This window comes from Halichoerus grypus, chromosome 12, assembly GCF_964656455.1.
Source record: "Halichoerus grypus chromosome 12, mHalGry1.hap1.1, whole genome shotgun sequence".
In the NCBI taxonomy this organism is placed as follows: domain Eukaryota; kingdom Metazoa; phylum Chordata; class Mammalia; order Carnivora; family Phocidae; genus Halichoerus; species Halichoerus grypus.
Genome location: NC_135723.1, coordinates 82,479,226 through 82,502,701, shown reverse-complemented (window position 1 = coordinate 82,502,701; position 23,476 = coordinate 82,479,226). Strand labels below are relative to the sequence as shown.

At 40.1% G+C, this 23,476-nt stretch overlaps 1 long non-coding RNA gene across 1 annotated transcript in view; it reads right to left on the bottom strand.

The window, feature by feature from the left end:
* Positions 1-23,476, bottom strand: part of LOC144379680 (uncharacterized) — a 44,794-nt gene that overhangs the window by 20,220 nt on the left and 1,098 nt on the right. Inside the window, exon 2 of the long non-coding RNA XR_013443010.1 lies at positions 20,515-20,625. This is a non-coding gene — a long non-coding RNA (uncharacterized LOC144379680). The remainder of the gene's footprint in view (positions 1-20,514; positions 20,626-23,476) is intronic.

The following is a 23,476-nucleotide window of genomic DNA, read 5'->3' as shown; positions in this document are numbered from 1 at the left end:
ATCCATGCCTACTAGTTTATGCTGAATATCCAAATAACTTTGGAACATAGCTCTTAAGAAATGATACGGTTTAAGAGAAGAGACTGTATAAGGTAATTACAGTCAAATATAGCAAGGATATTAATGGGAATGTATTAATGAGAGGCAAAAATCAGTGCTTTCCAGTCTAGTAAGATGATTAAGAGCATGGATGTCCTGTTTCAACTATTGGCTTTGAGTTCACTCTCTATGTGGTCTTGGGTAAGTTATTTGAGCCCTGGAAGCATCCCCTGCTTTCACCCACAAAGTAGAGATATTAATAGTGTGTACACTTAGGGCCAGGGAGGAATAAATGAGATGGTGCCATAATGCTTAGCCCAGTACTTGGCACAGAGTGATGGTCAAAGTGTTGGCTGTTAGAATTATGATTGTGAGCTCAGGGCAGGAGCCCAAACAGCCATGATACTCATTTATTGCCTTTATATCTCTCACATGCCAGTGTTTTGCAACCCTTAAAATCCTTGCCCATGGTTGATTAAAAAAAATCACATTCTTTGTCTTCCTTTTTTTTTTTTTTGAGATTCTAATACCCATCTTGGGTGAACCTCCATTTGTGAATCAGTGTATATTCTGCATATTTTTTCCAGCCAAGCAAATGTTGTCAGGTGTTGGCTTGCTATCTATAGTTTCTATTATGAAAAAAAATATGTAAAGACACATATCTATTTACATATATGATATACATATATACAGTTTCTGTAATATAAAAATGTAATATTGAATAAATTATAAAAACTCTAGAGTCACGTTTTCTGATTTCTCTAACCAGTTTGAAACATAGCCTATCTTCAATAGAGGACAAAGTGCAAAAGTTAGTTTGTGATATTATGATTGATAATAAGAAATATATATTTGTTCTTCATCCCCATTCTAGCACAGAGCTTCTAAAAGGCTTGGAATTTTCTAAGCTTTGATAGCCATAAAGGTGTCTTTTGTTATGTTAATAAGGTGACTTTGGGGACCCCCCCCCCACCTAAGGATGAGGGCTGGTTGCCTGTGGATCCAACCTTGTTATTAGAGGATTGGAAGCAGCTCTGGAGATTTAGTTCCATTGCCAACGGTCAATGATTTAATCACTCATGCCTGTGTAATGAAGCCTCCATAAAACCCCAACAGGATCAGGTGTGGAGATTTCCTGGCTGGTGAAAGCATGGAAATTAGGGGAGAGTGGCACACTTGGGGCGGACATGGAAGTTTTGTGCCTTTGCCACACACTGTGCCCCATACCTTCTTCCATCTGGCTGTTCCTGAATTATATCCTTTTATAATAAACCACTGATCTATTAAGTAAAATGTTTCTCTGAGTTTTGTGAGAGAAGGGGTTGAACCCAGGGAAGGAGTTGTGGGAACCTCTGATTCACAGCCAGTCAGTCACAAACACAGGTAACCACCTAGATTTGCAGCTGGCTTCTGAAGAGGGTGGGAGGTGGGTAGTCTTATAGGACTGAGCCCTTAACCTGTGGAATCTGATGCTCTCTCTGAGTAGATAGTGTCAGAATTGAGTTGAACTGTAGGACATCCTATTGGTGTTTGAGTGTGTGTGTAGAAAACTCCCTTCTCTACATTTAAATTGGGTCCTAGAATACCTTTTAGTGTTTAATTCAGTTTGCCACAGGTTGGGAAAAAGCCCAAGTTTTCCAAGGCAATTTACTAGTTGTCTATGCAAAAAAAAAAAAAAAAAAAAAAAAATATATATATATATATATATTTTAATGCATAACTGATACTGTCCTAAATCTCTTGTTTGAACCCTTTTGTCAAAAGTTATCTATTTTCCTTTTAAGAGAAATATACCTGCCCTTCATAATTAATTTAATTTCTATTAAGTATTTTTCTTTTCTCATCGTAATAGTTTTCTATTTCAGCCCTAACTTCTTTTGTTTAAATGTGAAATTTGTGAGTCAAATATGGCAAATGGTATAAAAAGCAAAATTATCTTTAATTCATTATTCTTCAGTTTTATTCATTTCCATAATAGGCTTCATGGTGGGAAAGTATTGACTTTAAGTCAGTTAATTTAGAAACTTTTGTAAGAACTGAAAATCTGAAAATGGGGATAAAAGAAACAGGTAGAGAGAGCTGTACTGGGTAGAGATTGGTCTACCACCCCCGGGAGGAGGATAGGATGGGTAAAGGTGCTCTGGAAAGGAGGAAAGGGTAAATCATGGCTTCATGCAGTTGCGTGGGTAGAAATACAGGAATGTTGGCATTAGAGGCTCAAAAAGCATAATTAGATCTCAATCACAGAGACCTGGAGATTTTTTTTTAAAGATTTTATTTATTTATTTGACAGAGAGAGACACAGCGAGAGAGGGAACACAAGCAGGGGGAGTGGGAGAGGGAGAAGCAGGCTTCCCATTGAGCAGAGAGCCCGATGCGGGACTCAATCCCAGGACCCTGAGATCATGACCTGAGCCGAAGGCAGACGCTTAACAACTGAGCCACCCAGGCGCCCCTAGACCTGGAGATTTTTTTTTTAAGATTTTATTTATTTATTTGACAGGGAGAGACACAGCAAGAGAGGGAACACAAGCAGGGGGAGTGGGAGAGGGAGAAGCAGGCTTCCCACAGAGCAGGGAGCCTGATGCGGGGCTCGATCCCAGGACCCCGGGATCATGACCTGAGCCGAAGACAGACGCTTAACTGACTGAGCCACCCAGGCGCCCCGACCTGGAGATTTTTAACCCATGTCAGTAATTCCGGAAAATAATCAAAAGTTAAAAGTGGCTAATTGGTTTCAAGAAGCCCTCTCTGCTTAAAAATCACTTTTGCACTGATGTTAAATATAAAACTATCTCACAGCTCTACATTGGTGTGTTTCTGAACCTCTCCTTAATATATCCTAGACCATAGAAAGATTATCTGCTCATGAGCTTATCTACAGATTTTACATTTATTGGCTTTGGCAACAAATAGTTTTCTGAAAAATGAGTGGTGAAATAAATTTTTATAAATGAAATATATATTTTTTAATACTAGAGGAGCTCTCAATTTAAAAGAACTCAAATAATTATTCTTTGATTTGATAAATCTGTAAGTTCAATTATACTAGGTTTTTTTGAGCTCTGGGGAGAGAGGGTTAGAACAGAAGATTGTCTAAAATGGTCATAAACGGGGGTGGGGGGAGGCAAGGGCAGACTATATACGTATTGGTTGGCAAATGCACAATATCTCTGAAGGATTCACAAGAAACTGGAAACATCAGTTACTTTTTTTTTTTTTTTTTTAAAGATTTTATTTATTTATTTGACAGAGAGAGACACAGCGAGAGAGGGAACACAAGCAGGGGGAGTGCGAGAGGGAGAAGCAGGCCTCCCGCGGAGCAGGGAGCCCGATGCGGGGCTCGATCCCAGGACCCTTGGACCATGACCTGAGCCGAAGGCAGACGCTTAACGGCTGAGCCACCCAGGCGCCCCAACATCAGTTACTTTTGGGGGGAGAACAGGATGGATGGGGAATAAGGATAAAGAAGATTTTTTCATTATAAATCCTTTTGTGTTACTTGAATTTTGAAACTTGTGGGTATGTTACCTATTTCCTCTCCTCAAAAAAAGATAAGCGCTGTCATTTGACTTTGTGAAAAGATCAGTCATTCATTCATGTGTAACTACTTTTTAGGTGTCTGTCTTGTGCTAACCATTGTTCCAGGCACTAGCTTGATCCCAGAAGACTTTCCTGAGGAGGTAGCATGTGAGCTGGACCAGACTGTGCCAGGCAGAGGGAGTAAGTACGGAACACTCAGGAGGGAAAGGGGCCTGAGGACGAACCATTTTTGAGTTGGTGGTTACTATGTGTGTATTTAAAGGTGTGTGTGTGTATATATATTCATGGCTCTGACTCTGGTCCATGTCAACCCTACTGGGGACGGCAGGATCAACATTTTACCAGGGTGGCAGAGAGTTGTGAACTATAAAACCACTTCTGGATTCTATTTTTCACACCCCTAGGGTTTGTCCCTCCATGTAGCTTCCATAGATACCACAGATAACATTAGGAGGAGCATATTAGATCTCCTCTCACAGAGGCAAGCCTGAGGTTTCTTCCCCAGTAATCAGAGAGAACATTCAAGAAAGAAAGAAGAAATGAAAGTTTTGGCCTCACGTTTGGCATCACCTGTAGAGATCCTGCCTTTGCAGGGGGAGGGCATGGTCCTCATGAACAAGAGGACTTTGGAGAGACTTAGTGAGACCAGGTGGGCTGTGAAAGTAGCTTGTAAAATAACGCTTGAGGTAGTGATTTTATTGTCTCCCCCCAACCACCAATTCTTCTTCTTTAGGTCATGAAGAGAGCCATTTGATTTTTGATATTTTTTCCTGTTTGTTTTAATTTTAATTTTTAAGAAAGACTTTATTTATTTGAGGGAGCGCATGAGAGAACACAAGCAGGTGGGGGGCAAAGGGAGAGGGGTAGCAGACTCCCCCCCTGAACAAGGAGCCTGACTCGGGGATCGATCCCAGGACCCCAGGATCATGACATGGGCCGAAGGCAGAGGCTTAACCGACTGAGCCACCCAGGTGTTCCTTTTCTCCTATTTATTTAGCAACTTATCACAGGTCAGGCACTGCTCTAAGTGCTTTATATATTAATTCATTATATATATATATTTAATATATATTTATATATTTAACATTCTTATTGCTAGTCCCATTTCACTGACAATGAAACTGAGTCAGAGAGAGGTTAAACAACTTGCCCTTGATCACACAGCTGGGAGGCACAGAGCACAGGTTGGGTTTCAAACCCAGGCAGGTTGGTTCCAGAGTCCATGCTCTTACTGATTATATTGGCAAAGGAATACATTTAAACTTCCATATTTTCCATCTCAATTGATTTCCATTCAATTTGAATAGTGATGTAAACACTCTTAGAAAAAATAATTTAATAATGAGTGCCAGCATTTAGATGGTATAGTAATTAGAAGGGAGATGAAGAAGGAAGTTTATTAGCTTGTATGTTCAATTAGAAGATTTGACTTGGCTTAGTTCAATTTTCCAGAAGAACAACAAAAAAAGGAAATTAACACATTTTATTGCACTCCTCTCGTATTAGATAAGCATGTTAACATAGTACAGTTTTGTCCTTTTTGGATAAGAAGGTTTAATAGTTAAAGGACCATAAAAAAAAAAAAAGGACCATGAAGTTCATCATACAAGTATGATGGAACAGCAAACAAAGGGTCCCCATTCAATAGCCTGGCATTTGTCTATTCCATGGGACAATTTTTACCTTATTGCATCATTACACTTTATTCAGGCAATATTAGCAAGTACAATGGTCTGTAAAGAAAAATTAACTTTCAATAAAAATATCAGGAATGAAGTGAAATATAGGAAATTAATACTCTTGATGCTAGGATCCCTAAAATGTACCACAAAGTTCTAGTAGTAAAATTTCTTTGAAATCCATGGTGCTGCATGAGAGGGGTTTTGTGGAAAAATAAAATGGAAAAGATATCCTTTTGCCCTTGCTTACTGTGATACTTATTATATGGTTCCTCCTAAATGCCTGTCCGTTTCCTCATGCACAGATCTAAAATCATATCCTTTCTCATTTAACTATGCAGAATTGAGAAAATGCATAATTTATAAAATCATTCACTAGAATGGCAAGTGGCCCAAGCTGTGTGTTTCTAGAGCTGCATTTTCATTTCTTGCACCAGAATAATGGCCCATGACTAGAGGTCTAGGGCGACTACTTTTTCCTCAGACCCTGTTCCACATCCAGGAACACAGTTTTGCCCTAAAATGTCAGTAGGGCTGGCAGTTACATTCGGGTATTAGCTTGAGAGTGTACTGCAGACACCCATTCACACACACAGAAACACACACATCTCCAGAGATCATATTTGGAGATGGTTACGCAAATGTAGTAGAGCCCTTTGGCAAATTTTGTCCTGTTTTAAAGCTGTTGTAAAGAATAATCACTGTAAGCCCAAGCACAATCTATTCCTCTTGAAAAGGATTTATCTATGAAAATATTTTTTTTGGACTTAAGGATGTATCTTAGAATATATAGTTGAAGCACATTGTTTCTAATGATAGGTAAGGAATCATGATGCTCATGTCACTCCTCTCTTCAAAATCCTACAACTATTCTCCATTTCACCCAGCATAGAAGCCAAAGTCCTCAAGGTGGCTGACAAGGGATCCCCTTTTCATTTCCCCATCTTACAGCCTTTACTCCAGTTGTTTCCTGCCTGGAATGTTCTTCTCCTTGCTTACTCCCTCCTTTCATCAAATCAGTTCAAATCCCTCTTTCTCAAAGAAGCCTACCTTGACCCACTTCCCCACCCCTGCTGTCCTGATCCCATCTATGCTGCCTTTTTTTTTTCTGTTATATTTGACACTTTTACCCTATGATATAATTCACTTATTTATTTTATTTATTGTTTACCATTTAGCTCTTTTTTTCTAAAATTGCAAGCTTCATGAGGACAGGGATCTTTTTTTTTTTTTTCCACTGATGAATCTCAAGGGCCTAGGAGTGCCAGGTGCACAGCTGTTGCTGAGTAAATATTTGTTGAGAGCATGATTGAATTAACTGAACATTCATATCACAGAAACAATCCCAAGCTTTACGATTCCCATTTTCTAGACAGGAAAACTGCTCAGACTGATTAAGTGACTTGTCCGAAATAAAAGGAGTTACCAGTGACAGGATCATGACAGGTCTGCCTACCACCAAAGCCAGTGTGTTTTCTTCAGCACCAGAATCACAGCCTTTGAAACAGAATTATAGCTGATAAAAACAGACTGAGTTATGGTTTGTCATGACAGGACAGAGGCAATTCCACACAAACTGAGAGAAATTAGTGGTTTTGTGATTCTAGGTTTGAATGCGACCTTTTATGTAGTTTTGAGGTCTTGGACTGTGATTGAGAGTCAGAGAGAGGGGATGATTCCAGAAAGCTGCATTTCAACATTCTCAAATTTGCCTATGAAATAAACTAACCCAGAGAAGAAGGGAGAGAGATTAAGTAGATACAGTTCAAAAAGGATCTGAAGTTAGCAATATGATGTTCAGGTTAATTTTTATTTTTAGGGTTCTATTCACCTAACGTGTTAGAAATTTCCTGGGGAATATATGAAAAATATAGATTCCTAAGCTCCACCCCAGCAGCACTGGTTTAGTAGATCTGCAGACCCAGAAATCTGCATTCTCATCAAGTTCTTCTGTGGTTCTAAAGCAGGTGACCCAGAGATCACAGACAGAAATTTGTCCCTAAGTTTCGTAAGCGGAAAAAAAAAAAAAGAAGTAACGTTAGAGACTTATCAAGTCCCTAAAATATTCAGTGTTTCAATTTTAATCTCTTTCTTAAAAAAAAAAGGAGGAGTCTGTCATATTAAGACATTCAAATTGGCTTAACTGCTCCCTTAAGGCGCCTTTGCCATTTGGCTGGTTAGTGATTGGAACCTACTGACAGGGGTGGTGATTGAAATGCATAGTTCTTAGGTGCAACATGCCTTCTGAAAATATTTGTTGACTTGAAATGCAAGTGCTCTGTAACCTCTCTTGAAGAGCTCTCTAGAAATAAAATATAACAATTAATTCTCACTACTATAGTTAAGTTGAAATGTTAATGTCTTAAGCATCCATATCCCCAGGCTGCTCTCTCAAGTTCTACAACTTATAAAGACCCTAGAGTGGTAGGGTATTGAATCAGTGCCTTTCACGTATAGAAAATTCTTCCTTTTTCTTGAAATCTCTTTTGTTGTCACCATGTAGTTGGGAGATGTGCTTCAATGAAGACATGATTAAAATGAAGCCTAATCAATGAGTTTGCTAGTGGTAGTCTCCTATTTATAGTGAAATTCTGGTCAAAGCCCCACAGATGCAATCTCATTGCAGATAAGGGTATGGCTGGCTGCCTGTCTCAGGTAGAACCTCATGGTTTTCAGTTTTGGAATTATATTACTCTAGCCCGGAGTAAGATCTTCATTTCAAAGTCATGAAATTGAATTTGTCACTTCATGAAGTTTAAGTGGTCTTGGGGTTGATTAAGTCAAACCAGATTCATAGAATGTTTTATTAACAAATAGGAATCCCAGTTTACCAAATTGCAGTGGAAGGGCCACCGACTCTTCTAGCTGGTTGAATGAGTAGTCCATTCATGGATAGTATGTCATCTTGATGAGCACAGAGTTAGAGGGAGGAAATAGGGTGCTGCTAAAATGACATTTAACTTAGGTTAATATTAATTGCTGTGTTAGGTTTCTCCAGGTTAGGAATTTTTGGTCTAAATAAGTCCTGATTATATTTAGGGCATGCTCTTCTCTATTCTGAGCTGCTCACATGTATTTGTTTTGATGACTCCATTTATCAGTTACTCCAAACTTTTATTACACCATTTCTTAGCAACATTTAACAATTTATCTTACTGCTATATTTTACTGAGTTACTTTCTAATTTTATTGGCAAACTCTGTCTAAATCATTCATAGTAATAATGACAACACATGACTTCATAAGGGACCTTAGGAGTGGACACCTAAGGATATCTAGCCATTAGGGGTAGAATCTAGACTAAAACCCAGTTCTCTGATTCCTAGTTATGAACTCTTTAATTCATACTGCCCCATATTCCTATGGCTAACTGAAGATATGGGACCAGTTTTCAGCTGTGGAATTGAGTACAACTAAGTAGCTCACCTAGGAAGAGAACCTACCATCATGATCTCTTTAACACAGCATTTTAACCAACCTCCAAGTCTGAATGGGTCATCTCAGATTACCAGTTCATTGTAATTATTAGAGGGATGAGGGAGCAATATATGCTTTGTGTAGACCTCAATCTAATTACTACAGATACAGAAATTTGTCTAAGGATTTTCAAGTTTTTGTTGCCCAATTTCTTGGAAATTTCAAATATTAGTAATTGGCTTGGGTTTTGGAATTATTTCCCTCTTCGGTCTTAGAACAGCACTGGCCCTTTTGAAGGCATATTTTTAGTATTGGTATAGAATTTCCAAGTTTAGTCTCCTTCAAACAGAAAGAGAACCATTACATTTCTTTTTTTTTAATTGGGGAAAAAACTGTACAATGGCTTTTCATGTCCCTATAATTTGAAAATAACTGAATTTTTCAAAATAATATATTTCCTCATATTTCCTAGTACAGAGAACATATAATATAGGTACTTAATAAGTATTGTTGAATGAACAAATATTTATTTTAGCCATTGAAAAGGAGTATATGAATTATATTACTTCTTACTCCTTTGGTAGCACTGGATGAACATAATGACTCTCACAGATGAGAAGCCAGACATCAAAGTGGCTGGTGGTACTGTAGAGCCTGAGACCCAGGCAGAACCCTAGGTGTTCTAGTTCCTAAATCGCTAATGTTTCCCTAATGATGAGTCATGAAGATCTCTGATACTTTTGGTAAAGAGAAAATCATGACTCTCATGCAAATATAAAATGAACATATACCAAAGATTTTATTAAACTCATTAATGAGGGAACCAGTAAGATGTTAAAACTGGTTGAAAGAACATTTGAGTAGCTAGGCATTTATAGGCAAAACGAAGATAAGATTAAGGGGTTATATACAAAACTGGTTAATATCCAACAGAGCCATAAACCATAACCTGTCTGGTTACCTATTCTACCAAACAAACATCTACAAGTTAACCTGTTCCTCTGCAGAGTCATAAACTGGCCTAGACAATAAAAAGCCAAGCCCAGCCCTTTACCGAAAGGGTTCCCAGTAATCTCTTTTTGCCTATTTCCAAGTTTCAGATAATTTTCTGACACCCTGGCGTGCCAAGGGTTTCTTACCGTCACCACTGTCTTACTGCCTATACTGCTGCTTGCACTGATCCTTTCATCTTCCTTTTCTTCTCCCTTCTCTGTCTCCAATATATACATTTCTTTCTAATTGATGCTCTATTTAAGTTTTGTCTTGGGTGAAAGTAAATTGTGGCATTTATCTGTGATTCCCCGTCTAGTCCATTGATACTCTTTTCTTTCTTTCATCCCTCCATCTATCCATCCACCCATCCTTCTATTCGTTTCATTTTTATTAATCAATTCTCACATTTATTCAGCAGGCATCTGCTGAACTTCAGTTGTCCTTCAGATAGCATATCTATGTCTTTTCTGAATTCAAGTTTATAAAATAGTTGGTGAGACAAGCCATCCATTAAAATTTTTTCACAAGAGTTATTTTGTTTGCCAAGACTAAAACAATAGTGTTTTAATCAAACATTTTTTCAAAGGCTACCTGGTCATCCACGACTCTAGCACGCTCCTGTATGAACTTTTATCAATAGAAAATTACCACTCTGAAAGCAGTGCTCTAATAAAGACAGAGTTTGATTTGAAAGTATTAAATTTTGCCCAGTGAGCTATATATCAATTCAATTCAACAAAAAGAGAGTCTCTTATGCCCTGGAAACTGGATGGGCATTGGGCATATATCTTCACAGAACTCTGTTAAAATGGAAATCCTCCCCTGAGGGACGTACATTTTTAAGTGCTGGTAGTCATTTCAATTTTAGTGTAAGTTTTCAATCTTTTCTTTTCTTCTTTTTTTTAAAGATTTTATTTATTTGACAGAGAGAGAGACACAGCGAGAGAGGGAACACAAGCTGGGGGAGTGGGAGAGGGAGAAGGAGGCTCCCCGCCGAGCAGGAAGCCCCATGTGGGGCTCGATCCCAGGACCTTGGGACCATGACCCGAGCTGAAGGCAGACGCTTAACGACTGAGCCACCCAGGCGCCCCTTCAATCTTTTCTTGAGAGTAGATTGAAATAGAGAATGTAAGGGTATTTGAGCACCCAAGAGATAAAAAGAGGCACTCCCCTTGAAACAATATAATGAACAAAATGGATGGAATTTCAGTCATTAAGAAAATTAATTAATTAAAATAAATAAATAATAATAAATAAGTACATTTATTTTAATTCCAGTATAGTTAACATACAGTGTTAGATGAGTTTCAGGTGTACAATATAATGATTCAGCAATTTGACGTATTACTCAGTGCTCATCATGATAAATATACTCTTAATCCCCTTTACCTGTGTTACCCATCCCACCTCCGGTAACCCTCAGTTCTCTATAGTTAAGAATCTGTTCCTTGGTTTCCCTTTTTTCTTTCTCTGCTGTATTTCTTAAATTCCACATATGCGTGAAATCATATGGTATTTGTCTTTTTCTGACTGACTTATTTCACTTAGCATTACACTCTCTAGATTCATCTGTGTTCTTTAAGACTGAAACAAATATGTAAAACCAGCAGTCTTCTCTTGAGTCAGACGTTGAGACTTGGAAAAATCTAAAAACTCTACTCTTCTGAGAGAGAGACATTTGAGTAAGAACCAAAGAGATGTGGGGCACCTGGGTGGCTCAGTCGGTTGGGCGTCTGCCTTCGGCTCAGGTCGTGATCCCGGGGTCCTGGGATCGAGCCCCACATCGGGCTCCCTGCTCTGCGGGAAGCCTGCTTCTCCCTCTCCCGCTTCCCCTGCTTGTGTTCCCTCTCTCGCTGTGTCTCTCTCTGTCAAATAAATAAATAAAATCTTAAAAAAAAAAAAAAGAACCAAAGAGATGAGATAAACTGAAGAGAGAGGAAAACCGGATTTAAGAATTGCTATATACTGCATAATCCTATGTGTTAAAAATGCAATTAAAAGTAATTCTTTAAAAACAAACAAAAAAAAGATTCATCCACGTTCTTGCAAATGGCAAGATTTCATTCTTTTTTATGGCTGAGTAATAGTCTTATTATATGTACACCACATCTCTCTCTCTCTCTCTCTCTCTCTCTCTCTCTCTATATATATATATATATACCACATCCATTATATATATACCACGTCTTCTTTATCCATTCATCTTTTGATAGACACTTGGGCTGCTTCCGTATCTTGGCTATTTTAAATAATGCTGCATTAAACGTAGAGATGCATATATCTTTTCAAGTTAGCATTTTCATATTCTATGGGTAAATACCCAATGGTGGAATTACTGGATCATATGGTAATTCTGTTTTCAACTTTTTGAGGAATTTCCATACTGTTTTCCACAGTGGCTCGGCCAGTTTGCATTCCCATCAACAGTGCAGAGGTTTCCTTTTTCTCCACATCCTTGCCAAGACTTGCTGTTTCTTGTTTTTGATTTTAGCCATTCTGACAGGTGTGAGGTGATATCTCATTGTGGTTTTGATTTGCATTTCCCTGATGATGAGTGATGTTGAGCATCTTTTCACGTGTCTGTTGCCCATCTGTATGTGTTTGGAGAAATGTCTATTCATTTCTTCTGCCCATTTTTAAAATGGATTATTTTATATTATTTTTGTGTGTGTATGTGCTGAGTTTTATAAGTTCTGTATAAATTTTTGATACTCTTTATTGGGTATGTCATTTACAAATATCTTCTCTCATTCAGTAGGTTGTCTTTTAGTTTTTTGTTCATTGTTTCCTTTGCTATGCAGAAGCTTTTTATTTTGATGTAGTCCCAATAGTTTATTTTTGCTTTTGTTTTCCTTGCCTTGGGGACATATCTAGAAAAATGTTGGTACAGCCAATGTCAAAGACATTACTGCCTGTGCTGTTTTCTAGGATTTTGATGGTTTTAGGTCTCACATTTGTCTTTACTCCATTTTGAGTTTATTTTTGTGTATGGTGTAAGAAAGTGGTCCAGTTTCATTCTTTTGCATATTGCTGTCCAGTTTTCCCAACACCATTTGTTGAAGAGACTTTTCCCTATTGGATATTCTTTTTTTTTTTTTCCTATTGGATATTCTTTCCAGCTTTGTTGAAGATTAATTGACCATATAATCATGGTTTTATTTTTGGGATCTCTATTCTTTTCTATTGATCTACATGTTTATTTTTGTGCCAGAACCATACTGTTTTGATTATTACAGCTTTGTAGTATATCTTGAAATCTGGGATTGTAATACCTCCAATTTTGTTCTTCTTTTTCAAGATTACTTTGGCTTTTTGGGATCTTCTGGATTATTTGTTCTAGTTCTGTGAAAAATGCTTTTGGCATTTTGATAGGGATTGCGTTAAATCTGTAGATTGTTTTGTGTATGTGGACATTTAAACAATATTTGTTCTTCCAATTCATGAGCATGGAATATCTTTCCATTTATTTGTGTTGTCTTTAATTTCTTTTATGAGTGTTTTATAGTTTTCAGAGTTTATTCCTAGGTATTTTATTATTTTTGGTGCAACTGTAAAAGGGATTGTTTTCTTAATTTCTCTTTCTGCTACTTCATTATTAGTGTATAGCAATGCAATGGATTTCTATATATTGATTTTGTATTCTGCAACCTACTGAATTCATTTATCAGTTCTAGTAGTTTTTTGGTGGAGTCCTTAGGGTTTTCTTTTTTTAAAATTTTATTTATTTATCTGAGAGAGAGAGAGTAAGCATGAGCAAGGGGGAGGGGCAGAGGGAGAGGGAGAAGCAGACCCCCCACTGAACATGGAGTCCCACCTGAGGCTTGATCCCAGGACCCTGAGACCATGACTGGAGGGGAAGGCAGACGCTCAACCAACTGAGCCACCCAGGCCCCCCTAGGGTTTTCTATATGTAGTATTATGCCATCTACAATAGTAAGTTTTACTTCTTCCTTACCAGTTTAGATGTTTTTTCTTTTTGTTATCTGATTGCTGTGGCTCTCCCACTTGATTGTGGTGAATGATTTTTTAAATGTATTGTTGGATTCAGTTTGCTAATATTTTTTTGAGGAGAAATTTCACTCATTCTTAAGATGTGTGGGAGGGTTGAGGGAGTTAGTGTGGAGAGAAGAGGATTTGTTAGTTATTTGTAGGTTGGTTGGTTGGTTGGTTGGTTAAGGAGAGAGAGAAAGGAATAGAAGTGAGAGAAGGACATTGCAGAAATTCCACCATACCTTGCCATAGCTCTCTGGGTCCTGGTTGGGAAAGGGGGTACGGCAGGTGGAGGAAACAAGTTCTAGAAATGCAAAGGGTCTCATTGTCTTAATATAAATTGGCACTAACCTAAACATATCAAAGAGGTTGCAAAATAAATCACTTAGGAGCCATCTTTGAGAAGCCAGGTAGCTCAATCCTAGTTAAGGACAAAATCTAGGAAATCATATTTTCTTGTCTACCTAATTAACATATGGCTGCTTTCAGCCCTGGCTTATTTGGTTTGAAGCAGCTTGGTGATTTGAATAGTTCTCATTAATGAAGAAGTAGACTGCATGTATTAAACATTTAGAGTTTCCATTATTGGCCTTCTGTTAAAATGTTCCTAATTTTGCTCCTGGGGGAGAGTATGTCAGGAACTGGGAGGACGAAGGCGGGGAACTAAAGTCAGGTTAGCTTGGGAAGATGAGCTTGGCAATCTTTGCCAGTTTGTTGGTACTGCCAAGAATTAATCCTATTCTCAGGGAGGAGTGTAGGTTGTTTTAGGCTCCATGTCTTTTATTCATATGTCTTGAAAATAAGATTGACTATAGGAAGCTGTAGCTAGGATAATGCTGCTCAAGAGTCATGCTTAGTAAATGCTTTTGGGAAATGTAAATAAACTGCAGTATTCACTTTATCTGTCTTCTTCATTTGAATATACTTGTGATTAAGACTTTGGGTCAGGTAAATTTAAATATCCAGTAAACAATAGAGTGTGATTTAGTAGAAAACCTATTACCTTAATTTGAAAAGAACATTGCATGGAATAATTTATGAATGCAGAGAAAGAAATCTAAAATCTACAATACATATATATTTATATGTAAATATATATATAAAAATATATACCAAATATACATATCTAAAAATGTAAACCTAAACACTCCTTATATGAGTTCTGGGTTGATGTGCAAAGGACTTGGCCAGGGTCAACAGGCCAGTCTTCTAGTCCTGTCTCTTCCTCTAACTCACCAGGGGATTTTGGGCACGTCCTTGCCCTGCCCTGGGCATCAGTTTCCTCACTGTGGTTAGAAGGGTTCAGACAAGATAACCTTAGCAGCTTTTTCTATCTTGGTGATTCTATGTTTGGCTTAAATTTGAGTACTTTAGAAACAATGCTCCTGTGTTTTGGGTGACTTTCATTCTGTCCCTTCATACTGAAGCATCCTTCTGGATTCCCTTCCTGCCTTATCTCCCACTTTCTTTCCACTTTTTATTTTCTTACCCCTTTGTCTTTTCTCAAAGCCCAGGTGAGAGTGGTTGTCTCAAGGAGACTCAAATTTGGGAGAGACTCAAATTTAAAGAGACTCAAATTTCTTCCCCCAACTCTTACGTACTTTTATAAAAGAAAATCTTAGACCTTATATGCTTAATTTTAGCTTCAGAAATGAATGTATGAGAGTGTATTTTTCTGAAAACAGTTCCTCAGAAGGAGCTACACTGGCAAAATGGCTGGTCTTGTCAGATGGTAAGATGGCCGCCTATACATACTGCTGGTTGGGTACAGCACCATCCTTAAGACCTGCTCGTCTATTTCCTGGGGAGTTTACAAAATCCTCACCTGATTAGTTTGGAATTCAGCACCGTCTACTGTCTAAATGTCTTTATGGTGAGACACTGAGTGTACCTGAAATGTTTCCTGACTAGAGGGGATGTTTTGGCTTTGAATGGTGTGGGGGAGGGTGAAGCCCTGCTTCGCTTGTGGCCAGAGCACCATTCAGCGGCATTCAGTTATCTCTGGGAGTTTTCCTAGTCAAGGCACTGCTGTGACATAGTCCTCCTTAAGCTGTGACAGTGACGGGATCACACTTCAGAGTTTAGCAGCTGGAGCCCTACACATGCTGCTAAAATAGTATCAGAATTGAGGTGAAAAGCTTAATTTTAGGGTTTTGAGAGCCAGGCTTTCTTTTTTCTTCAAAGTCTGAGATCAAGTTGTTGCTTTTCATCTTTTTTTTTTTTTCTATTGCTGCCAATGAAACTCTTTACTGTCAATCATTAGGATGTAATAATATATTTGCAATATAGATTATTGAAACCAGTTTAACATAAGTCTCTCTTTGTACTGATTTTATATTGTAAGATATTTTCAATCCACAGTTTATATGCAAAGATTTTAAATTTAGTTCAGATTTGGTGGTCATGCTAATGTCCAATTGGGAACCTTAGACTTAAAAAAAATGACACTTGCATCTAGGAAGAATTTACTGACAAGTGTGCTATGTCATAGCCCGGCACATCATATAGAGATTTAACCCAACTATTATGGTTTGACGTAGGGACATGAAAACTTTTTTTCTATCAAGGGTCAGAGAAGGGGAAAAAGCCTATTGAAGGTGACATAAATTAAAAATAGTGACCATCTGTTAAGGTTTTAACTTAGAGCAGGGAACAGGAAATTCTATTCAGGAAGTATAATATATAACAGATACCCTTTTATTTTGTAATAAGGTCACATAAAGAGTAAGGACTGAAGGAGAGAGAAAAAGAAAGATGGGAAGAAAGGAAAGTGAACAGAGAAAGGGTAGAATTAGGAGGTGAAGTTTGAGAAGGCTGGAGAAGGAAAGGAGAGAAAAATGAGCGGGTCCTCCAGGGATGGAGACTTTCCATGGGCCCATCTGAATACCCCTTCCTGTTCTCAGCAGCCATTAGCACATCCTTGGGGAAAGATTACTCCTTCTCTACCTCTTGTTTAATTTCTCACTTTTCATATCCCCTTATGGGGACCTGGCCCTGCTCACCAGCTATTATTCTGGGCACTGTTCCCTCTCCTGCCCTTCCCAGCCCCACTCTTCAGGTCTCACTGTTCCCCTTTGCTTTTGGGCAGCCTTCCCGTCTGCAGCCCCTAGCGTTCCCACCAGCCTGCATACCTGCCTCTGCCACCACTCTCTTTCCCACTCAAACAACTGCACCCAGAACTTGCCCCTGGAAATGCTCCTGGATTCTGCTTTTCTATCTCAGAAGAGTGAACTGGGAATTCCTCCCTCACTTCTAATTTAAGGCAATAAAACCCCAGATGGCTAGAGTCTTTCCCAGAGCCTCATTTTCCCTCCTTTCTCTCCTCCCCTCTTTGATTCCTTTACTGCTTTCTTTCCTGCCTCCCTCTTCTCACTTGAAATGGGGAAAAAAAAGATTAGGAAGTGCAGTAATTCTTCCAGAAGATGATCATGTTTTTCACTCTTCTTCCCTCCAATGAAGTTACCACTAAGTATCCAAAAATGGAAGAAATGTGAAGGAAGGAAGAAAAGGAGAAAAAAGAAAATAAGACTGTTTAGGTACAGGCAGGACCTGTATTAGATGCTTTGTGACCATCCGGAAGTAAAATAATAAAATTAAAGCTGTTAAAAAGCAATGGAATCCCGGCCAACTATTGTTTCTCTACCTCACAAACTAATTTTTTCCCCATTAAATGCAACAATATATTAACACTGTCAGTTGCAGAGTTTATAAATTTATAAATGGTAGATGCTGTTCCTTGCTTAACAATTGCTCTGAGTGCCTGATGGAGTCATAGGCAGGCACATTCAAAGCTCTGCAAGCCTCACTGTGATGGGATCTTCAAAGCAACAACTCCTGGAGCAGGCAGACTTCTAAGATGGCTCCTGAAGATTTCTGCTTCCTGAAGTTTGTGCCTTTGTGTAATCACCCCCTTCCCTTTGAGTGGGGGTTGAGTCACCCGGTGACTCATTTCTAATGAATAGAAGAATAATGGCAAATGTGATGGGATGTCACTTCTAAGATTAGGTTACAGAAAACTGTTACCTCCATCTTGCTGGCACTCTCCTGATTTCTTTCTCACTTGCATACTCTGATGAACTAGTTGTCACGTCGTCGGCTGCTTTATAGAGAAGTTCATGTGGCAGGGAATTAGGGGCGGCCTCTGGCCAACAGCCAGCAAGGAACTGAAGCTCTCAGTCCAACATCCCACAAGGAACTAAATCCTGCCAACAACCACTGAGTAAGCTTGGAAGCAGATCCTGTCCCAGTCAAGTCTTGAGATGACTAAGGTCTCAGCCAACACTTTGACTGCAGCCTTGGGAGGGAGCCTGAGCAGGAGACCTATGTAAGCCAGGCTTGGATTCTTGATCAATAGAAATTGTGAGATAATAAATGTGTGCTGTTTAAAGCTGCTAAGTTTTGGGGTAATTTGTCATACAATTGTAGATACCTACTATGCTGTCTTGTAAGTTAACTTTTTTTTAGCTGGGTTCCTTTGGTCTCTCAGTACATCTGGGTGAGTTTCATGATTTGCTTACCATAAGCCACATTTTTGTACCTAGGAAATAATATTTTAATAAGATTCTTTTGGACTATTGGACTGTGGGGAAGGGAAAGCTGTGTTTCCTGTAAGCTCTGGAACATACTCTTTTGTTCTCTACCCATCCTTCCTAGACCAGCTTGGTCCTCTCTTCTCAAAACCTTCTCAGACTCCTAGAACACCCTATTCTGACCTATATAATTTAGCTGTTGATTGTTGTACATTTTCTCTGTATTACTACATATCTATCAGGCATATCTCTTATTTTATGATGTAGTGGCTATGACTTCATTTAGTTCCCTGGGCCAAGTGGGTAATCATGAGTTACTTGATTATTAGCCTTGGAAAGAATCAAATAGCTTATCTGGACTCATTACTGAGTTCATGTTCATGTGTATACTTTTGTTTGGTTATTACTTCCTGGTCAGTTGATGATAAGTAGCAAAGCAAGCCAAAACATCCTGTCACTGGAAGTCTCATGAAATGAATGCTCATTTCTGACATCAAATTATCACAAGAAGTCTTTGTTATAAATTTAAAGCTACATGAAATGTAATACAAGTTGTTTCTTGGACAATAGCAACTAGTAGCTAACATTTATGTTCTTTCTATCTGCCAAACATTGTTTTAAGTGTTTTTCCCATAAGAACACAGGTTTCTGAGATTCAGATTAAAAATTTAATGAGGGCGCCTGGGTGGCTCAGTTGGTTAAGTGACTGCCTTCGGCTCAGGTCATGATCCTGGAGTCCCTGGATCGAGTCCCACATCGGGCTCCCTGCTCAGCAGGGAGTCTGCTTCTCCCTCTGACCCTCCCTCCTCTCATGTGCTCTCTCTCTCTCTCATTCTCTCTCTCTCTCAAATAAATAAATAAAATCTTTAAAAAAAATTAAAAAAATTTAATGAATAATTAGGGTAAGGTTTAGGTAGTTTTTAAACCTAAAGAACTGAAATGTAAGAACTCAAAATCACATTTGGGGTTGAGTTATATCCAGCAATTTTTACAAAGTGATTTAAAAATATGATCTCTATTAAGCTTTCTCTAGTGTCACCTTTTAGCCTTGGAGGGCACTAAGGTGGGTGTGTGATGGTGGTGGTAGGGGACTGGGAGGTAGAGGTGGTGCAGGTGGTGGTGATGGAGGAGGAGGTGGTGGAGGGTAGCTGGTGGTCGTGGCAGCTACAGTGGTGGTGGTATTGCTCTTGATTCTGTCCAAGGTTAATAGCCCAGGAACTCATGATTACTTACTATAGGCGCAAGGACTCAAATGAAGTCGCTATTACACCATATGAGAAAACAGTCCAGCTTGATAGAGATGCAATAAGAGAAAAAAATGCATTAATATAAACCACCAACAGCTAAATTGTGCAGGGCATGTTAGGGTGTTCTAGAAGTCTGGGAAAGTTTTTGAGGAAAAGACAGGACTGAGCTGGTCTGAGAAGGGTAGGTGGAGAAGAAATAATGAGGGTGTTTCAGTGATGGGAAATACAGATTCCTTTCCCCAGCTAGTTCAAAAGAGTATTTTTTGATACTTGGAGGAGGTCCTCTAAGAGGACGTGAGAAGCAATTCTCTCATCAGTAGCAGTCCCCTTGGCTTGAAGACGTGTCTGGTCCCAGGGAGGGAGGAGGCAAACACTGTAATGCTGCTATCTTTTCCTTCTCGCAGGCCAGGTTATGCCAGAGGTAGGGAGCATGGGGCTTGGGAAGGACATGGACGTGGCGCTATGCATCTGAGTGCACAAGTCTTACTAAGGAAGGGCACGTAACCATGCTGAAGTGGTTCTTAGAGAAGCAGGGCTATTTCTCTCTTGTGTCTCCTAGGTTTAGTGGGGACACACTTTACCATGTCCACATGTTGGTGAAATCTGAAACCGGTCTCCGAATGCAGAGGGCAAGGAGGCCTAAGGAAGAGGCAGACCACTCCAGATTGGTAGGTGGCAGGCGTAACAAGCAAGGGAACTTACTTATGAGGCTTGTCTTGGGTGGCTACAAGACAAAGAGATCTCTGCCTGCCCACCAGAATCTTAACAGTTTATACAGTGGCCCTAATGGGGTTCAGTCACGTATCCAGTCCAGATGGTCTCAACAACACATTACTCTCTCAAGGCTATGTCCTTGCTACAGCTGCTAGCATGGGAATAGTAGGCAAAATGCACATTCCAAGGACAGGAGAAAGGGTAAGGAACCACCGATTGCCTGGGTCCAGCTCATGGGTCAACAGCAGTTAGGTCTTCTCCATGACCTCCTCCAATACCACTTTATTAGAATAACAACTAAGTGCTATAACAAACGAATCCTTAAATACCAGTGATTCAACACAGTGAAAGTTTCTCACTCACTTAACAATTCAGTGTGGATGTTTCTGGTCATCAGGCAGCATTCCTCATCTTGGCAAGGGCCCTTCCATCTTGAGCAGCCATTCTTAGGACCGTGAAAGTCTCTGCCTCCACCTGGAAGAAGGGGAAAGGGGGGGGGGTGGGGTCGGTGGAAGCATCTCCTTCTCAATTTCCTCAGCCTAGAAGTGGCGTGCATTGCTTCCATTCATTCTACAACAACTAGATATGTGACCCCACCTAGTGCAAGAGATGTGGGGAGATGCAGTGTGTGTACGTTGTGTGTGTGTTAGCCCCTTCCCAGTGACAGCTCTACATTATTGATAGGGGAGTTGAACAGATGGCTCTTTTCCATACCCACATACAGGTAAAAAATTGAGGTGCAGAAATGTTAAAAGGGCAAGAGGATATGATTTATCAATGGCAGAGTTAGGAATGAAACTCAGCCTCTTTTCTTTCTCAGAAAACACTGGGTGGAACCTCCTCAGTTTAAAAAGAGTTGTAAAAGAGAGAACAAGGATCTGGACAGCATGGGCTTCCCCTCCTCAGGCTCCTGATTTCTAAGATTTGTCTCCTTAGGCTTTGCAAGTAACTTTTTTACATATTTAAACATGCTGCCTGCTGGTTGCCTGTGAGGAGAATGATTTCCTGAAAGCAGTGGATTTCAAATTTTAATGAACATCATCAGAATCACCTGGAATGTTTGCAAAACATACAGATCCCCAGGCCTTATCTCAGTGAGTCTGATTCAAACAGCTCTGGACTGGGCCCAGGTATCTGTGCTTATATCTGGCTCCCTGGTGATTCTGAGGCAGGTGGTCCCAAGACCACATGTGGAGAGACATTGCCTTGATCCTTGTAAGTGTTGTGTGGTTTTCCTAATGGCAGATGTTGCAGATGCTGTCACCTGCTATATTTTCTCAGCCTTCTCGATTAAACACTGCTTGCCTATTCACTGCCAGCCCCTGCATTTCTTTTTTTTTTTTTTTTTTTTTTTTAAGATTTTTATTTATTTGCGAGAGAGAGAATGAGAGGGAGGAGGGTCAGAGGGAGAAGCAGACTCCCCGCTGAGCAGGGAGCCCGATGTGGGACTCGATCCCGGGACTCCAGGATCATGACCCGAGCCGAAGGCAGTCGCTTAACCAACTGAGCCACCCAGGTGCCCCCAGCCCCTGCATTTCTTTACCAGAGGGCTTTACCTGGCCTCTGGAGGCTGGCTGCCACCCAGGTAGTAGGCTGAAATTGCCAGAAATTAACACCATCTGTGAGCAGTTCTTACCAACACCTGATAGGAGTGGGTGTATGGCTCCCTCGCCTCTGGGTTGGGGCAACTCTGCTGTGTGTTCTACCCTAGCTTCCAGAGTTGCTCACTGGTAGTAAGCTCCATGGGCCCACAGTGGCAAGTGGCTTGATAATGCACCCTTTACTGGCTCACTTCCCCACCTGACTACTGGGACTTCCTTCACCCCTTAAAGTAAACTACTTGCCCTCGAATCCTTGTCTCAGCCTGTTCTTCTGGGGGAACCCAAATGAAGCCAGTTAGGGATTCATGTACACTGTGCCATATGTATCCTTTCAGGAAATCCCTCCCATGACTCTTACACACAGATGTGAGCTGTGAGGGTGAGGGGCACATCACTGTCACGAACCTTATTGGCCCAGTCAGTCGCACATGTCTGATCTTGCTTCCAATAGCCAGTGTTTTAATAAGCTGAGCAAAACCAACAGGATACACTTACCACCGCTTGCAGATGGTTTGGCAAGAAAAATATTGTCTTATTTTCCAAAAGAAACAAATCCCATTCCCACTTTTCCCTGTCTGTTTTGCTCCATGTGGGAGCTTCATGCTGTCAATATTCCTCCTGGGTGAGTAGCCTGCAAAGGTTCCGAGTCTTAATGATTACCCCAAAGCAGGAATTGTGGCATAAATCTCCATGTGTGGAATACATATCACAGCTTGAGTTAAATGGACCCCAAGCATATGGCATTGTTTTTTGCATTTTCTAACACATGGACAGTTTCTCACATTTTAAATCAACTGAAAATCAGATTATAGGCAAATCTTGGAGTATTAACCATCAGGAAATATATTTGGTTTGCATAAATATTTGGGGTGGGATGGATGATGAGGTCAGACACCTTCTGAAGATATATTTCATATGGCAGTGTGATAGCCCGAGACCAGGTGGATGACTCTGGAATTACCTACCGTCTGGACTGCCTGGGCTTTAGACACTCTCCTCTGACACAGGCTGCAGCAGAGGGTGAGCCAGAGGTGTGGGGTTTCAGCTTGATGAATAGGGGTTGGACAGTCTAGTGCCTTTTTTATGTGAGTGTAACTGACAGGGACCAATGACTCGTGAAGATGATCTCTTTTCCTCTGCCCTGATGTTGCCATCCATCTGGGTGGATTATAACCCGTGTATGAGTTTATGTCACTTGCTCTGGGGCCACCAGATAAACTCATTGAAAACACTCCAGAATATGTGTGATGGGTCTATTCCCTATTGACCAGATTCCATGTAGGACTGGGATGATGGTCCCATTGTGAGTTTCAAAAATTAAAGATGATGTAAAACCAAACATGAGAATTAAACTTTCCCTCGGGGAGATCAGTTCTGCTCATCTCTCAGAGGGCTGCACCAAAAGAGGCAGCAATGTGCCTGGAAGACACCAGTTCTCCGCAGGTGACGATCAATATGGAAAGGAGAAAAGCAGGCTCATTAGGCACTTCTCCCCTGAGCAGCTCACTTAGCCTTGTCAGGCCTCCAAAGCCCCAACCAGCTATGCTGTCCTCATTTCTGAAATGGGCCTGCCAGAGTGCCAGGGTGCTGCCCTCCCTGCTCGCCCTGGAGCAACAATCTACCTACTGGGCCCACAGCTTGCCTCTAGCAGACCCTGGAGATCATGGTGTGGTCAGCAGTTCTGTGGGCTCAGAGTATTTTCAGGCTTGCTATGCCTGTTCCCT